Source organism: Pleurodeles waltl, chromosome 3_1 (genome assembly GCF_031143425.1).
Source record: "Pleurodeles waltl isolate 20211129_DDA chromosome 3_1, aPleWal1.hap1.20221129, whole genome shotgun sequence".
In the NCBI taxonomy this organism is placed as follows: Eukaryota; Metazoa; Chordata; class Amphibia; order Caudata; family Salamandridae; genus Pleurodeles; species Pleurodeles waltl.
Window position 1 is genome coordinate 1,627,854,571 of NC_090440.1, and position 18,957 is coordinate 1,627,873,527.

General features: G+C 47.2%; 1 protein-coding gene across 2 annotated transcripts in view; it reads left to right on the forward strand.

Annotated features, from left to right (window-relative positions):
* The first annotated feature begins 415 nt into the window (after positions 1-415).
* The window catches only part of DHRS9 (dehydrogenase/reductase 9), a 93,855-nt gene continuing 75,313 nt past the window's right edge, over positions 416-18,957 (forward strand). Inside the window, exon 1 of one of the 2 annotated variants that reach the window (XM_069225281.1) lies at positions 416-545. The gene's annotated coding sequence lies outside the window, so the exon portion shown is untranslated. The remainder of the gene's footprint in view (positions 546-18,957) is intronic. The other variant, XM_069225283.1, reaches the window with a different exon arrangement.

The following is an 18,957-nucleotide window of genomic DNA, read 5'->3' on the forward strand; positions in this document are numbered from 1 at the left end:
TGACAAGAGGGCTAATGTACTTATTTTATTTATTTACGTATCAACGATGACAGATACCACTGCGAGCAATAAATAAAGAAGTACATTTTCTCCGTTCCTAAAGCACATTTATGAAAGGGTAACCTCAGTGTAAAAAAACAAAAGATGAGTAAGGCAATACCGATTGCACTAAATTCGAATATGCAAATAAGACTAAAATTAGCTGCGCAGCAGGGTGTAGCTGAAAGTCGAACAAGAATGACAGGACGATGATGACATTCAAAACAACTGGTCTCGTGCTCCCAACATCATTATTTTACAGTTTAATGACACTTTCCACTTATTGTCTGACAGGATGGTTGTGCGCACCACGTGACTCTTGTAGGTGCATGCAGGACGAAGTTTCGCAATCCGATACGGTTGCATTCAAGCTGTCCACGTACCTTCCTTGTTGTCAAAACGGAAGCCGCGCTACAGTCTATTTACTTCCTCGTAGTGTATATAAGGGAAGAACGTGTAGGAGGCGGCTCATTTCACTCCTGGTTGAGAAGAGCTCGGCGCTTCAGGTACTCTCTCTTTATATTTTCTGAAATTAGTCAAGTGGTATTGGAGTCATACCTCTTGCATTAGAACGTTATAAAGAATGGCATTTGTGTTTTATAATTAGGCGTAGGTGAACTCATTTAAGGCATTAATTTAGTTAATCCGCATTAGCATTGACAGGTATCCATGGCCTCCGAAGCAAGCAACTAAAGTGGGACAATGTGGGCTAATGAGTCAGGGGTGTTACAGAGGCCCCCGCGGCGAGAGGGGGTGGATGTTTCTTGTTTTATAGGGAGCTCCTTCACTCTCTCAGCCATGCCATTGCACCCCTTGCACAATGCGTGCAGTGGCATGGAAAATAAATAGTTAAACGCTAGAGAGAGCGACCCCGCTTTCATGAGCAGCCCTCTGCAGCATGGGGGAGAGGCCCAACTGTTCAGGGGGCTCCCATGGTGCCCAAGACCAATGAATGCCTGTACGATCTGGGAGACACCGGGGTCCCTCATCACAGTCTGCGGTGGAGGGTGGGGTGGGCATCATTTTGCGTTAAGCCACTGTAGTGAGTAGTAAAAGATGGCCTTAATTGGGGGGCTGTAAGCTTCTCAGACTCCAGGGTCCTGGTGTCATTGCACCTGTTGCACCACTGTTAGTTACATTCCTATTAACCTGTAGGGGAACATGGCAGAAACAAAACACATTAACTCACTGCAACTCTTAAGTTGGTGACTCCCAATACTAAAGAAGGCACCTGTTCTAACATAAGATGGTGAAAAGAGGGATATTTTGGCAGAAAAGCTAGGCATTCATAAAAATACCCTCAATGAATGGCACAGGGGCTACTGATAAAGTTAAAACTCCAAAGATAGAAAGATGTGTACTGCAACTCGATGAAGAAACACAAGCTTTACTATGCACTGATGTCAGAGTGTGAGGCTTTGCAGGGGAGGGACTACTGTACGTCCTACTCAGTGGCCACTGACAGTAGGCTAGCTGCCTCTGAACGCTAAATAATGATCTCATGCGCAGTACTTTGCACATAGCCGTTAGCTAAGGATGTTCACAGACATCAACGTGCTCAACTGTCATAGTGTTTTTCATGTCAAAGCAAATCATAGTTCTCAGCTTGGAGGTCCTCCCTTAAAAGCTGTGGTAGGATGGCAGAATCAGACACCTTGAATTATCAGGGACCGTGGTGTGAGAACTCTTGGTACATCCCCAGTCAGGGAAAGATGAAAGCCCGGACATACTCAGAGTCTTGCCATAACTAGAGCCCTAGACCATTTGGTTCCTGCTAAATTATAATCCTTGTAAAACTACAGCCCCGATTTAAACTGAGCCTTTGTATAAATAAATTGTCTATGAATTTATAGGCTTTTGGTTTAACAGAACTCTTGAATATTTATTGTTTTTGTATAGCTCTACAAGCCACAGAACGTAACCTCGGAATGCTATGCATCAGACAATGTCAGCACAGAGATTCATAGGGTTTTAGATGTAGGAACGGATATCAACCATACTGAATGATCTAAAATGAAGATGGTAAAGCTTTATAATGACTCAGCTTAAAGGCCTCTTAAGCAGTGGCTGGTTTTAGGTGCCTAACTAGAAGGACTGGGACTGCAGGACCATGGGGACAGCTCGAAGGGCGTCAATCCAGCAGGAGTGTCCTGGATAATCAGAACCCCAATATATGAGGTCTTAAGATGGTTCCTTCCAGGAACACCCCCTCTATTTTTTGTTAATAGTGAAATATTTGTTGCGATGAAGGGCTGCAGTCTTTTATGGAAATGACCTCTCTGCTCAGAAAATTGGACCAGATACAGTGATTGTATAGACTTAACACTTATTTGATTAAATGTGTTCTTTAATGTACTCCAAAAGTTAGTTGACATGTTTCACTCTGGCGTGCTTAATGCCAGGGAGTGTTGCAAGCAGTGTCAAGTATGCATAACTTGCAGATATGACTTGGTTTGGTCAAATGTCTAACCATAGGAGAACTTCAGTCTGGCTCAATAGGCCAATGAGATCTGTGTTGTATCAATCATCTGTTTGGTCCTAGGGCAGTCCTGGACTGACCTAACTGACTGAGAAGAAATGGTCCATGCCCTCTCCCAATGATCCAACCCCAGGATCGCCACTCTATGTTGCCATTTCATAGGTGAGTTGCTTTCAGTCTAGGCTGTGGGGTTTTACTTGCCCCATCAATCTTTCTATAATGGAAGCGTTCACAAGAGGGATTATTTCTATTACCCCCACAACTTCATCCAACTCATCTCAGACTTAAACAGTGAGGCAACTCTGCCTCTGACAGAGGTGTATACCACACCCTGGGGCAAAGACCCTGTCTGCATGCAGACTTCTACCATTTATATTACTAGTATAAACAGCTCCCTTCCACCCGTCCTGTGTTTTCTCTGTCCTCGGAGAAGAGGTAAGCCGCAGTTGTTTGGATATGCATACAGCAATGTTATGTTTCTTACTTGTTTTGTTCTTTGATACAGGACATGAGAAACTCGTTTGCACTGTTCTTGTGGCGCACCTCCCGTCAATGTGCTGGGGTGAGGAGCGATTCTGGCTTTGGAGCTTGGGCCAGTGGGGAGCTGTGTAGTGCTGTATCCCCAATTGCTGTGAGTGCACCATGGGTGTGGAGCTGGCTCCAGCAGGCTGAATATTTGTCAGGTGCCAAAATCTCACAAGAACGAGATCCGGTTACTCAGCAATAGTATATGAACAGGAAGCATGCGTCCTAGTGCATTGTTTACCTGTTTTCCAATATGGAGGCCAAAAAGGCTAATAACGAGCATTTTGTTGAGCAGATTGTGGAACAACCTGAAGAAGGCGAAGATGTTGTACAGATTTCCCATGCTCAGCTTCAGGCCTTAAAAAGGAGGCTGTTGAGTTCCACTTTGGCTGATCCCTTAACCGAGAATTCAAAACTTGATCATGATGCTGATCAGGATTCTGGTCAAAGGGGCAAATATATTCAAAGCCCACAACTGAAAGACCTGTTAAAGCATATTCAAGAGATTTTGGGTTTTGAGGAGACACCCAGACAAGAGGATGGGTTGTATGTCCAATCGAGTGACGTGGAAGGAGAATGGCTTATTCCTGCACAATTACATTAAAATAATGCTCACCAAAGAATGGAAGGATCCGAACAAACAATCTATTCAATGTTTTCTTAATAAGAAATGCCTTATTAGAGACTTTGATGAACAGTTCCCTCAAATGTCAAAAGTGAATACCATGTTAGCATCTATGGTTTCTAGGTCAATGTTAGAAATGGGGTCTCCAGATGGCAGTGGTGTGCACCCTGTCCATGTAGGGACACTCACTCTAGTCAGGTTAAGGGAATCACACAGCTAGGATAACCCCTGCTCACCCCCTTGGTAGCTTGGCATGAGCAGTTTGGCTTATCTCAGATGGTAAACACAGTGAAAACACCACAAAAGTATTCCACGCAATTTAGACAAATAACCAATATTTATCTCAGTAAAACAAAACCAAAATGACAAAACTCCAACATACACAAGTAAAGATATGAATTTTCAAACATTAAATCTTAGTATAGCACTTAGAAACACAATAGAACCAACTGGGGCTATCACAGCGTCTTGTCAGATTCGTTCCCAACAGTCCGATGTCACTTGCGAGGGAGTGCGGACCCCAGGTACAGTACCTTGGAAAATTATGAGGAAACAAGGACATTGCATGGAGTCAGGAGGTTGAAGGGTGGCTGGAGCCTGTGCGGCATTGGTTCCTTAATGGTACCAGGGGTTGAGGCAACCTTTCCTTACTACTAGGCAGTGGAGATAAGGCGTTGGTTCCTTATGGCTGCAGGGGAGATGAGGTGGTGTCGGTTGCATGATGTTGGCTCCTTACATACCAGTGGGGTTGATGAATCCAGCAGGTCAAGAAGTGAGGCATTGACTTCATAGTGTCGCAATTACACCATGGGGCTATCGTGGACACAGCACTCTGGATTCACGCTGTGGTGCGACTTCAGAGGCCCTGCAGCAATATCTAGCCTCTGTTGCAGGTCACGTTCGTCAGTGGGGACCACGGCTCTGGTGCAGGCAGCGCGCAGAGTCAAAGAGCAGCACCAGTTCCTAAGTCGCTCTTGAGTCAAGGTACTTAATTTCTTCTTAGTTTCACCAGAGAGTTCTTCCAAGGGCCCAGGAACTGGATTTGGAACCCCTTTGCAAGTCAAGACTCTCAGCAAGAGAGCCCAGGTACTGGCAAATGAAGTCTTTGATAGCCCTGAGACTTCCTAATTGGAGGTAAGTTCAGTTTAACCCCTTGGAGAACCTTGGAACGGAGGATGTAGAAAGCAAAGTCCAGTCCTTTCACTCCCAGTACAGAAGCAGCAAGCAGGAAGCCAGCACAACAAAGCAACAAACAGAGTGGCAGTCCCCTTACAGCATCCAGCTCTTTTTCCTGGCAGAATGTCCTTAGTCCAGAAGTGTTCTAACTATGTGGTGTCAGAGGAACAGTATAGCCATTTCTGTCTTTGAAGTGGGCAAACTTCAAAGAGAAGTCTTTTTAGTGCACAAGACCCTGCCTTTCCCTGCCCTGGCCCCAGACACACTGCGGGTGGTTGTAGACTGCTTTGTATGAGGACAGGCACAGCCCTATTCAGGTGCAAGTGTCAGCTCCTCCCACCACTTCAACTCAGGAAGACACATCAGCCTGGTGATGGGCTATCAGGATATGCAGGACACCCCTCACCTTCCATTGTGTGACTGTCTAAGGTGAATGCACAAACAGCCGAACTGTCACTCTGACCCAGACGAATATTCAGCAGGCAGCCAGAGAATGGTTAAGCAAGAAAATGCCCACTTTATAAAAGTGGCATTTTCAAACTTACAGTTCAAAGAACAACTTCACCAGACGATGCCTTTTAAAATTGTGAGTTCAGATATCCTAGACTCCAAAGCTCTATCTGCTCCCAATGGGAAATTACACTCAAAAGATATTTCAAAGCAGTCCCATTTGTTACCTTAAGGGGGAGAGAGGCCTTGCAATAGTGAATACCAAAGTTAGCAGTATTTCACTTTCAGGACATGTAAAACACACCAGTACATGTCCTGCCTTTTAAACACACTGCACACGCCCCCTGTGCTGCCTTGGGCCAACTTTAGGGGTCTCTTACATGTAGTGAAAGGGAAGGTTTGGTACTGGCAAGTGGGTGCACTTGCCAGGTTTAAATGGCAGTTTAAAGCTGCACACAGACACTGCAGTGTCAGGTCTGAGACATGTTTACAGGGCTACTCATGTGAGTGGCCCAATCAGTGCTGCAGGCCCACTAGTAGCATTTGATTATTGTAAGGAAATGCCTCCTTGGCATGGTTACCCCCTGACTTTTTGCCTTTGCTGATGCTATGTTTTGAATTGAAAGTGTGCTGAGGCCTGCTAACCAGACCCCAGCACCAGTGTTATTTCCCTAACCTGTACTTTTGATTTCCCAATTGGCACACCCTGGCATCCAGATAAGTCCCTTGTAAGTGGTACCCCTGGTACCAAGGGCCCTGATGCCAAGGAAGGTCTCTAAGGGCTGCAGCATGTCTTATGCCACCCTGGAGACCCCTCACTCAGCACAGACACACTGCTTGCCAGCTTGTGTGTGCTGGTGAGAACAAAACAAGTAAGTCGACATGGCACTCCCCTCAGGGTGCCATGCCAGCCTCTCACTGCCTATGCAGGTATAGATAAGTCACCCCTCTAGTGGGCCTTACAGCCCTAAGGCAGGGTGCACTATACCATAGGTGAGGGCACCAGTGCATGAGCACTGTGCCCCTACAGTGTCTAAGCAATACCTTAGACATTGTAAGTGCAGGGTAGCCGTAAGAGTATATGGTCTGGGAGTCTGTTTTACACAAACTCCACAGCACCATAATGGCTACACTGAAAACTGGGAAGTTTTGTATCAAACTTCTCAGCACAACAAATGCACACTGATGCCAGTGTACATTTTATTGTAAACTACACCCCAGAGGGCACCTTAGAGGTGCCCCCTGAAACCTTAACCAACTATCTGTGTAGGCTGACTGGTTCCAGCAGCCTGCCACACTAGAGACATGTTGCTGGCCCCATGGGGAGAGTGCCTTTGTCACTCTGAGGCCAGTAACAAAGCCTGCACTGGGTGGAGATGCTAACACCTCCCCCAGACAGGGGCTGTAACACCTGGCGGTGAGCCACAAAGGCTCACCCCTTTGTCACAGCACCGCAGGACACTCCAGCTAGTGGAGTTGCCCGCCCCCTCTGGCCATGGCCCCCACTTTTGGCGGCAAGGCCGGAGGAAACAAAGAAAACAACAAGGAGGAGTCACTGGCCAGTCAGGACAGCCCCTAAGGTGTCCTGAGCTGAGGTGACTCTAACTTTTAGAAATCCTCCATCTTGCAGATGGAGGATTCCCCCAGTAGGATTAGGGATGTGACTCCCTCCCCTTGGGAGGAGGCACAAAGAGGGTGTACTCACCCTCAGGGCTAGTAGCCATTGGCTACTAACCCTCCAGACCTAAACACGCCCTTAAATTTAGTATTTAAGGGCTTCCCTGAACCTAAGAATTTAGATTCCTGCAACTTACCTGAAGAAGAAGACTGCTGAGCTGAAAAACCCCTGCAGAGGAAGAACAGAAGACACCAACTGCTTTGGCCCCAGTCCTACCGGCCTGTCTCCTGCCTTCCAAAAGAAACCTGCTCCAGTGACGCTTTCCAAGGGACCAGCGACCTCTGAATCCTCTGAGGACTGCCCTGCTTCAAGAAAAGACAAGAAACTCCAGAGGACAGCGGCACTGTTCCAAAAGAACTGCAACTTTGTTTCAAGGAGCAGATTTAAAGACCCCTGCAACTCCCCGCAAGAAGCGTGAGACTTGCAACACTGCACCCGGCGACCCCGACTCGACTGGTGGAGAAACAACGCTTCAGGGAGGACTCTCCGGCGACTCTACGACTGTGAGTAACCAAAGTTGTCCCCCCTAAGCCCCCACAGCGACGCCTGCAGAGGGAATCCCGAGGCTCCCCCTGACCGCGACTTCCTGAACTCCATTTCCAGACGGCTGGAAAAGACCCTGCACCCGCAGCCCCCAGCACCTAAAGGAACAGAACTCCTGTGCAGGAGTGACCCCCAGGAGGCCCTCTCCCTTGCCCAGGTGGTGGCTACCCCGAGGAGCCCCCCCCTTGCCTGCCTGCAACGCTGAAGAGATCCCTTGATCTCTCATTGAAAACCATTACAAACCCGACGCGTGTTTGCACACTGCACCCGGCCGCCCCCGCGCTGCTGAGGGTGTACTTTTTGTGCTGACCTGTGTCCCCCCCGGTGCCCTACAAAACCCCCCTAGTCTGCCCTCCGAAGACGCGGATACTTACCTGCTGGCAGACTGGAACCGGGGCACCCCTTCTCTCCATTGAAGCCTATGTGTTTTGGGCACCTCTTTGACCTTTGCACCTGACCGGCCCTGAGCTGCTGGTGTGATAACTTTGGGGTTGCTCTGAACCCCCAACGGTGGGCTACCTTGGACCAAAAACTGAAACCTGTAAGTGACTTACTTACCTGTTAAAACTAACATTACTTTACCTCCCCCAGGAACTGTGAAAATTCCACTGTGTCCACTTTTAAAACAGCTTATTGTGTTTTATGTAAAAAGTATACATGCTAATGTAATGATTCAAAGTTCCTAAAGTACTTACCTGCAATACCTTTCAAATGAGATATTACATGTAGAATTTGAACCTGTGGTTCTTAAAATAAACTAAGAAAAGATATTTTTCTATAACAAAACCTATTGGCTGGATTTGTCTCTGAGTGTGTGTTCCTCATTTATTGCCTGTGTGTATGTACAACAAATGCTTAACAATACTCCTTTGATAAGCCTACTGCTCGACCACACTACCACAAAATAGAGCATTAGTATTATCTCTTTTTGCCACTATCTTACCTCTAAGGGGAACCCTTGGACTCTGTGCATGCTATTCCTTACTTTGAAATAGCACATACAGAGCCAACTTCCTACATTGGTGGATCAGCGGTGGGGTACAAGACTTTGCATTTGCTGGACTACTCAGCCAATACCTGATCACACGACAAATTCCAAAAATTGTCATTAGAAATAGATTTTTTGCAATTTGAAATTTTTTTGTAAATTCTTTAAAGTCCTGCTAGGGCCTTGTGTTAGTCCTTGTTAGCATTTCTTTTAGAGTTTAAAAGTTTGGTAAAAGTTTGAATTAGATTCTAGAACCAGTTTTAGTTTCTTAAAAAGTATTCCAACTTTTAGAAGCATAATGTCTAGCACAGATATGAATGTGGTGGAACTCGACACCACACCTTACCTCCATCTACAGATGAGAGAGCTAAGGTCACTCTGTAAGCTAAAGAAAATAGCAATGGGCTCCAGACCTTCCAAACTACAGCTCCAGGAGCTGTTGGCAGAGTTTGAAAGAGCCAACCCCTCTGAGGATGGCAACACAGAGGATGAGTATAGTGACTTGGAGGGTGATTCCCCCCTACCAGTCCTATCTAGGGAGGACAGGGCCTCTCAAGCCCTGACTCCAAAAGTAATAGTCAGAGATGCTGGTTCCCTCACAGGAGGGACCAACCTCTCTGTAATCACTGAGGATAACTCCAGTGAAGAGGACATCCAGTTAGCCAGGATGACCAAAAGATTGGCTTTGGAAAGACAGATCCGAGCCATAGAAAGGGAAAGACAAGAGATGGGCCTAGGACCCATCAATGGTGGCAGCAACATAAATAGGGTCAGAGATTCTCCTGACATGTTGAAAATCCCTAAAGGGATTGTAACTAAATATGAAGATGGTGATGACATCACCAAATGGTTCACAGCTTTTGAGAGGGCTTGTGTAACCAGAAAAGTGAACAAATCTCACTGGGGTGCTCTCCTTTGGGAAATGTTCACAGGAAAGTGTAGGGATAGACTCCTCACACTCTCTGGAAAAGATGCAGAATCTTATGACCTCATGAAGGGTACCCTGATTGAGGGCTTTGGATTCTCCACTGAGGAGTATAGGATTAGATTCAGGGGGGCTCAAAAATCTTCGAGCCAGACCTGGGTTGACTTTGTAGACTACTCAGTAAAAACACTAGATGGTTGGATTCAAGGCAGTGGTGTAAGTAATTATGATGGGCTGTACAATTTATTTGTGAAAGAACACCTATTAGGTAATTGTTTCAATGATAAACTGCATCAGCATCTGGTAGACCTAGGACCAATTTCTCCCCAAGAATTGGGAAAGAAGGCGGACCATTGGGTCAAGACTAGGGTGTCCAAAACTTCCACAGGGGGTGACCAAAAGAAAGGGGTCACAAAACCTCCCCAGGGGAAGGGTGGTGAGACAGCCAAAAACAAAAATAGTAAAGAGTCTTCTACAGGCCCCCAAAAACCTGCACATGAGGGTGGGCCCAGAGCCTCTTCACAAAACAATTCTGGGTACAAGGGTAAAAACTTTGATCCCAAAAAGGCCTGGTGTCGTAGCTGTAGTCAGTCTGGACACCAAACTGGAGACAAGGCCTGTCCCAAGAAAGATACCACTTCTAACTCCCATCCAGCTAAAACTGGAATGGCCAGTCTCCAAGTGGGATCAACAGTGTGCCCAGAGCAAATCAGGTGTCACACTGAAGCTACATTAGTCTCTGAGGGTGGGGTGGATTTAGCCACACTGGCTGCCTGGCCCCCTAACATGCAAAAATACAGGCAGCAGCTCTTAATTAATGGGACAAGTGTAGAGGGCCTGAGGGATACAGGTGCAAGTGTCACCATGGTGACAGAGAAAATGGTTTCCCCTGGCCAATACCTGGCTGGACAAACTTATCCAGTCACCAACGCTGACAATCAGACTAAAGTACATCCCATGGCTATGGTAACTTTAGAGTGGGGAGGGGTCAATGGCCTGAAACAGGTGGTGGTCTCCTCAAATATCCCAGTAGACTGTTTGCTTGGAAATGACCTGGAGTCCTCAGCATGGGCTGAGGTAGAACTGAAAACCCATGCAGCCATGCTGGGTATCCCTGAACTGGTGTGTATCAAGACAAGGGCACAGTGCAAGGCACAGGGTGAAAAAGTAGAGCTGGAGTCTGGAAGAAAGGCCCAGCCTACCAAGAGAAAAGGAAAGTCAGCTGGGAAACCAGCTGCAACACAGCAAGAAAAAGAGAACCTCTCTTCTCAGGAAGAAGTTCTGCCCTCTGAGGGAACTGAGCCTATGGAGCTGGAACCTTATCAGGTTGAGCTCTTAGGCCCAGGGGGACCCTCAAGGGAAGAGTTGTGTAAGGGACAAGAAACCTGTCCCTCTCTTGAAGGCCTTAGGCAGCAAGCTGCTGAAGAGTCCAAAGGCAAGAAAAATGGAACACATAGGGTCTATTGGGAAGATGGACTCCTGTACACTGAAGCAAGAGATCCCAAACCTGGTGCCACTAGGAGAGTGGTAGTGCCTCAGGGTTTCAGAGAGTTTATTCTGACCTTAGCCCATGATATTCCCCTTGCTGGGCATTTGGGACAAAGCAAGACGTGGGAGAGGTTAGTCAACCACTTCTACTGGCCCAATATGTCCCAGAAGGTAAAGGAGTTTTGCCTCTCCTGCCCCACCTGTCAAGCCAGTGGTAAGACAGGTGGGCATCCAAAGGCGCCCCTCATTCCACTTCCAGTGGTGGGGGTCCCCTTTGAAAGAGTGGGTGTGGACATAGTTGGTCCACTGGAACCTCCCACAGCCTCAGGAAATATGTACATCCTAGTAGTAGTGGATCATGCTACTAGGTATCCTGAAGCTATTCCCCTTAGGTCGACTACTGCCCCTGCAGTAGCCAAGGCCCTCATTGGTATCTTTACCAGAGTGGGCTTCCCTAAGGAGGTGGTATCTGACAGAGGTACCAACTTCATGTCAGCATACCTAAAACACATGTGGAATGAGTGTGGAGTGACTTATAAATTCACTACACCATATCATCCACAAACTAATGGCCTTGTTGAGAGATTCAACAAGACATTAAAGGGCATGATCATGGGGCTCCCAGAAAAACTCAAAAGGAGATGGGATGTCCTCCTGCCATGTCTGCTTTTCGCTTACAGAGAGGTGCCTCAGAAGGGAGTAGGATTCTCACCCTTTGAACTTCAACCAGGGCAGAAAGTCTGGGTTCTGGAGCCTGTGGCTCCCAGGGCACTTCAGGACAAATGGAGTGGCCCTTACCCAGTACTAGAGAGGAAGAGTCAGGTCACCTACCTGGTGGATCTGGGCACAAGCAGGAGCCCCAAGAGGGTGATCCATGTGAACCGCCTTAAGCTCTTCCATGACAGGGCTGATGTAAATCTGTTGATGGTAACAGATGAGGACCAGGAAGCTGAGAGTGAACCTCTCCCTGATCTCCTCTCATCAGACCCTAACGATGGCTCAGTGGATGGAGTGATCTACTCAGACACCCTCTCTAGCCAACAGCAGTCTGACTGTAGGAAGGTCCTGCAGCAGTTTGCTGAACTCTTTTCCCTAACCCCTGGTCAGACACACCTGTGTACCCATGATGTGGACACAGGAGACAGCATGCCTGTCAAAAACAAAATATTTAGACAGTCTGACCAAGTTAAGGAAAGCATCAAGGTGGAAGTCGACAAGATGCTGGAATTGGGAGTAATTGAGTACTCTGACAGCCCCTGGGCTAGCCCAGTGGCCCTAGTCCCCAAACCTCACACCAAAGAAGGAAAGAGAGAGATGAGGTTTTGTGTGGACTACAGAGGTCTCAACTCTGTCACCAAGACAGATGCTCATCCCATTCCTAGAGCTGATGAGCTAATAGACAAATTAGGGGCTGCCAAATTCTTAAGTACCTTTGACTTAACAGCAGGGTACTGGCAAATCAAAATGGCCCCTGGAGCAAAAGAAAAGACAGCATTCTCCACACCTGATGGGAATTATCAGTTCACTGTTATGCCCTTTGGTTTAAAGAATGCCCCTGCCACCTTCCAAAGGTTGGTGAATCAAGTCCTTGCTGGGTTGGAATCCTTTAGTGCAGCTTATCTTCATGATATTGATGTCTTCAGCTCCACCTGGCAGGATCACCTGGTCCACCTGAAGAAGGTTTTGAAGGCTCTGCAATCTGCAGGCCTTTCTATCAAGGCATCCAAATGCCAGATAGGGCAGGGAACTGTGGTTTACTTGGGACACCTTGTAGGTGGAGGCCAAGTTCAGCCACTCCAGCCTAAGATCCAGACTATTCTGGACTGGGCAGCTCCAAAAACCCAGACTCAAGTCAGGGCATTCCTTGGCTTGACTGGGTACTATAGGAGGTTTGTGAAGGGATATGGATCCATTGTGACAGCCCTCACAGAACTCACCTCCAAGAAAATGCCCAAGAAAGTAAACTGGACTATAGAATGCCAACAGGCCTTTGACACCCTAAAACAAGCTATGTGCACAGCACCAGTTCTAAACGCTCCAGATTACTCCAAGCAATTCATTGTGCAAACAGATGCATCTGAACATGGGATAGGGGCAGTTTTGTCCCAAACAAATGATGATGGCCTTGACCAGCCTGTTGCTTTCATTAGCAGGAGGTTACTCCCCAGGGAGCAGCGTTGGAGTGCCATTGAGAGGGAGGCCTTTGCTGTGGTTTGGTCCCTAAAGAAGTTGAGACCATACCTCTTTGGTACTCACTTCCTAGTTCAAACTGACCACAGACCTCTCAGATGGCTGATGCAAATGAAAGGTGAAAATCCAAAACTGTTGAGGTGGTCCATCTCCCTACAGGGAATGGACTTTATAGTGGAACACAGACCTGGGACTGCCCATGCCAATGCAGATGGCCTTTCCAGGTTCTTCCACTTAGAAAATGAAGACTCTCTTGGGAAAGGTTAGTCTCATCCTCTTTCGTTTGGGGGGGGGGTTGTGTAAGGAAATGCCTCCTTGGCATGGTTACCCCCTGACTTTTTGCCTTTGCTGATGCTATGTTTTGAATTGAAAGTGTGCTGAGGCCTGCTAACCAGGCCCCAGCACCAGTGTTCTTTCCCTAACCTGTACTTTTGATTCCCCAATTGGCACACCCTGGCATCCAGATAAGTCCATTGTAAGTGGTACCCCTGGTACCAAGGGCCCTGATGCCAAGAAAGGTCTCTAAGGGCTGCAGCATGTCTTATGCCACCCTGGAGACCCCTCACTCAGCACAGACACACTGCTTGCCAGCTTGTGTGTGCTGGTGAGAACAAAACGAGTAAGTCGACATGGCACTCCCCTCAGGGTGCCATGCCAGCCTCTCACTGCCTATGCAGGTATAGATAAGTCACCCCTCTAGTAGGCCTTACAGCCCTAAGGCAGGGTGCACTATACCATAGGTGAGGGCACCAGTGCATGAGCACTGTGCCCCTACAGTGTCTAAGCAATACCTTAGACATTGTAAGTGCAGGGTAGCCATAAGAGTATATGGTCTGGGAGTCTGTTTTACACGAACTCCACAGCACCATAATGGCTACACTGAAAACTGGGAAGTTTGGTATCAAACTTCTCAGCACAATAAATGCACACTGATGCCAGTGTACATTTTATTGTAAACTACACCCCAGAGGGCACCTTAGAGGTGTCCCCTGAAACCTTAACCAACTATCTGTGTAGGCTGACTGGTTCCAGCAGCCTGCCACACTAGAGACATGTTGCTGGCCCCATGGGGAGAGTGCCTTTGTCACTCTGAGGCCAGTAACAAAGCCTGCACTGGGTGGAGATGCTCACACCTCCCCCAGGCAGGAGCTGTAACACCTGGTGGTGAGCCTCAAAGGCTCACCCCTTTGTCACAGCACCGCAGGACACTCCAGCTAGTGGAGTTGCCCGCCCCCTCCAGCCACGGCCCCCACTTTTGGCGGCAAGGCCGGAGGAAACAAAGAAAACAACAAGGAGGAGTCACTGGCCAGTCAGGACAGCCCCTAAGGTGTCCTGAGCTGAGGTGACTCTAACTTTTAGAAATCCTCCATCTTGCAGATGGAGGATTCCCCCAATAGGATTAGGGATGTGACCCCCTCCCCTTGGGAGGAGGCACAAAGAGGGTGTACTCACCCTCAGGGCTAGTAGCCATTGGCTACTAACCCCCCAGACCTAAACACGCCCTTAAATTTAGTATTTAAGGGCTTCCCTGAACCTAAGAATTTAGATTCCTGCAACTTACCTGAAGAAGAAGACTGCTGAGCTGAAAAACCCCTGCAGAGGAAGAACAGAAGACACCAACTGCTTTGGCCCCAGTCCTACCAGCCTGTCTCCTGCCTTCCAAAAGAAACCTGCTCCAGCGACACTTTCCAAGGGACCAGCGACCTCTGAATCCTCTGAGGACTGCCCTGCTTCAAGAAAAGACAAGAAACTCCTGAGGACAGCGGCACTGCTCCAAAAGAACTGCAACTTTGTTTCAAGGAGCAGATTTAAAGACCCCTGTAACTCCCCGCAAGAAGCGTGAGACTTGCATCACTGCACCCGGCGACCCCAACTCGACTGGTGGAGAAACAACGCTTCAGGGAGGACCCTCCCGCGACTCTACGACTGTGAGTAACCAAAGTTGTCCCCCTGAGCCCCCACAGCGACGCCTGCAGAGGGAATCCCGAGGCTCCCCCTGACCGCGACTGCCTGAACTCCATTTCCCGACTGCTGGAAAAGACCCTGCACCCGCAGTCCCCAGCACCTAAAGGAACGGAACTCCTGTGCAGGAGTGACCCCCAGGAGGCCCTCTCCCTTGCCCAGGTGGTGGCTACCCCGAGGAGCCCCCCCCTTGCCTGCCTGCAACGCTGAAGAGATCCCTTGATCTCTCATTGAAAACCATTACAAACCCGACGCGTGTTTGCACACTGCACCCGGCCGCCCCCGCGCTGCTGAGGGTGTACTTTTTGTGCTGACCTGTGTCCCCCCCGGTGCCCTACAAAACCCCCCTGGTCTGCCCTCCGAAGACGCGGGTACTTACCTGCTGGCAGACTGGAACCGGGGCACCCCCTTCTCTCCATTGAAGCCTATGTGTTTTGGGCACCTCTTTGACCTTTGCACCTGACCGGCCCTGAGCTGCTGGTGTGATAACTTTGGGGTTGCTCTGAACCCCCAACGGTGGACTACCTTGGACCAAAAACTGAAACCTGTAAGTGACTTACTTACCTGTTAAAACTAACATTACTTTACCTCCCCCAGGAACTGTGAAAATTGCACTGTGTCCACTTTTAAAACAGCTTATTGTGTTTTATGTAAAAAGTATACATGCTAATGTAATGATTCAAAGTTCCTAAAGTACTTACATGCAATACCTTTCAAATGAGGTATTACATGTAGAATTTGAACCTGTGGTTCTTAAAATAAACTAAGAAAATATATTTTTCTATAACAAAACCTATTGGCTGGATTTGTCTCTGAGTGTGTGTTCCTCATTTATTGCCTGTGTGTATGTACAACAAATGCTTAACACTACTCCTTTGATAAGCCTACTGCTCGACCACACTACCACAAAATAGAGCATTAGTATTATCTCTTTTTGCCACTATCTTACCTCTAAGGGGAACCCTTGGACTCTGTGCATGCTATTCCTTACTTTGAAATAGCACATACAGAGCCAACTTCCTACAATTATCAGCTCTGGGCAAACATAGTGCACTGTACTACGGACTTACTAGTAAATCAAATATGCCAATCATGGCGAAACCAATTACCAATACATTTTAGACAGAGAGAATATGCACTTTAGCACTGGTTAGAAGTGGTAAAGTGTCCAGAGTCCTAAAGCCAACAAAAACAGGTCAGAAAAAATAGGAGGAAGAAGGCAAAAAGTTTGGGTATAACCCTGTAAACAGGGCCAGGTCCAACAGTCAAGTGTGGGTTCTGAAAATGCTACACTTTCTGAGATGGTAGACAAGAAGGTAGAAGAAATTCTTAAACGGATCCTATGCAGCCGCAACTTTCTTTATCAAAGCCAACACATGTGCAGCCTATGTCACTCAGACATTGCTTAAGGACTTCCAAACATTGAGTGACACTGTTCAGAATAACAAGGAACCTACGGCTCTTTTGTTTAACATGGAACTCCTTGCCCAGTTCTTCTCTGACATCACATTCTCTGGGCTGCTTAATCATCTGCTAGAGCTGCTGTAGCAGGCTAGAGATTGTTATGGATGAAATCCTGGAAACTTTAATCCAGTCAGAGGTCTTTGATCCAAAAACTTCCTTTTAGGTGAAAGAATATTTTTGGTCCTGAACTAGATCAGATGATTTAGAAAACCATAGAGGCCTGTGGCTGGGAAGAATTCCTTTGTTACAAAGAAATTATTTCAACTGGTTCAGAACAAACATCACTTTTGAGGCCAGGCCGGGGGACAGGAGGTGCATTTGGCATCAAAGTCCAACCAACCAGTCCCAATAGTGGAGTCTAGCAACATAAATCGCTATCTGGAAGTTGGGGCAAAATAAGGTCGGTTCTTTCCTCAGTGGGGGGAATGCATTATGATCAGATGAGTCCTGGTGATGATCAAATGCGGTTATCAAGTCCCTTTTCTCACTGAACCTTCTTGAGACCGATTCCTTCGCACTCCCTTGTCAAAAGACAAGCTTCAACAACTGGCAATTATGCAAGGTGTCCAGGTTTTAGGAGGCAAAGGAGCAGTGATTCTTGTTCCATCAGATCAGAGAGGAAGAGGTTTTTATTAAATGTTATGCTTGGTTCCCATGGCCATCAGGAGATTACGTCCCATACTGAAACTCAAGGTACTCAACAAATATGTTTTGGTGGAACATTTCAAAATGATTTCAATTCAGCCCATACTTCTGTTATTTGCAGTGGTGGATCTCCTTGTCACTTTGGACTTACAGGACACCTAATTTCACATCCCAGTTCATCCAGACAATCAAAGATTCCTTCATTGTGCTGTTGGTCACCAGCATTTTCAGTTCAGGCTTTGCCTTTCGGTTTGGTAACATCTCCCAGGGTTTTCACAAAGGTGCTTATGCCTGTTGTAGCTGTTTTGCATTTGCAGAACATTTCTATATTTACATACCTTGACGAATGGTTATTACCTGCTTTTTCTTTTTTAAAGGCACAGGAGCACATGTAACTGGTGATTACACTTCAAATAACAAACCAATCTGTCAGCAAGAGCATGGCTCAAAGTACAAAGACTAACAACAGCCACAATGGTGGTGGTTCCATGGGCAAGGTTTCATCTCAAGCCTTTAGTGAATCATATCCTGCTTCAGTGGTTGCCACGTTTTCAAAATTACAATACTTAATCCCAGTGACACCTCGGATTCACCATTGTCTGGATCAGTGTCTAGTGTCAAGTGTCCAGTGATTTGTCAAAGGGTGTCCTGTTGCAACCCACATCCCTGATACAGGTCACCACAGATGCAGTTTGGGGGTGGGGAGCTAGCCTGGGGAATCAGAACAGGAAAGTGCCCTGGTCATCATGGGAAGCTAGTCAGTCTTCCAATTGGAAGGAGATAAAAATAGTGTGGCAGGCCCTCCAGGTCTGTACTCCACAATTGGAAGGCATGAATTTAGTTTCGAGGATAGACTACTAGGTGACGAGATGAAACCTGAACCATCAAGAGGCTACAAAGAGATGGAAGCTGAATTGGGTTGTAAATCAAATTTTTCCTGGGCAGAGAATCACCTTCTAGCCTTGTCAGAAGTATATCTCCGGTTGGGTCTGAATTTCAGGGCAGACAGTCTCAGTTGGAACATGCCTTTTTCTATCATCTATCACCTGTCATTGATAGGGAGTTCAGTCAAGTATGTGCACTGTTCGGGAGTCCCTGGATTGTCTTGTTTGCCTTGCCCCAAAATGCCATGCTTCCCAGAATCTGTTCAGAACCTTGGTGTCCCCAAGCTTGGTCGATCAATGTTCTCTTGATCTCTTGGCCTCCAGGGAGACTCTGTGCATTTCCTTCAATTCGCTTCCTCCCGAGAATGCTATAGAAGATTCAGGAGGAGAGGAAACACTGTGACCTTTGTAGCCCATTTATGGCTATGACGACTGTGGTTTCTGCTCTTGATGAGTCTCTCCAAAGGGGAATATGTCCATCTATCTCGTCAACCTCCACTGCTTCAGTTTCCTGGTCTTCCGGCTGTCCAATTACAACATCTCAAATTGACTGCTTGGATCATGAAGTGGTACGCATGGCACTGATTGGCTGGTTAAGGCTGGTTTGCTCTGGATATTCAGTCATCACAAAAGCCATCTACATTAGCCTCATACAAGAAGCCTTGGGGTTCTTAAATTCTGTGGTGTGCTTCAAGATATCTCAATCCCTTAGCCATTGATCTCTTCCAGATTTTGGAATTTCTGAGGGATTATTTTTTTAAAGGGACTGTCATCTTCCACCTTGTCTTCTCAATGGGCAGCCATCTGGGCTCTGAATGTTCAGATGGATTCTTCACACGTCTTCATTGGTCTCCACATTGCTGTGGGGGCTTAGAAGGAAATGTCCAACAACCACA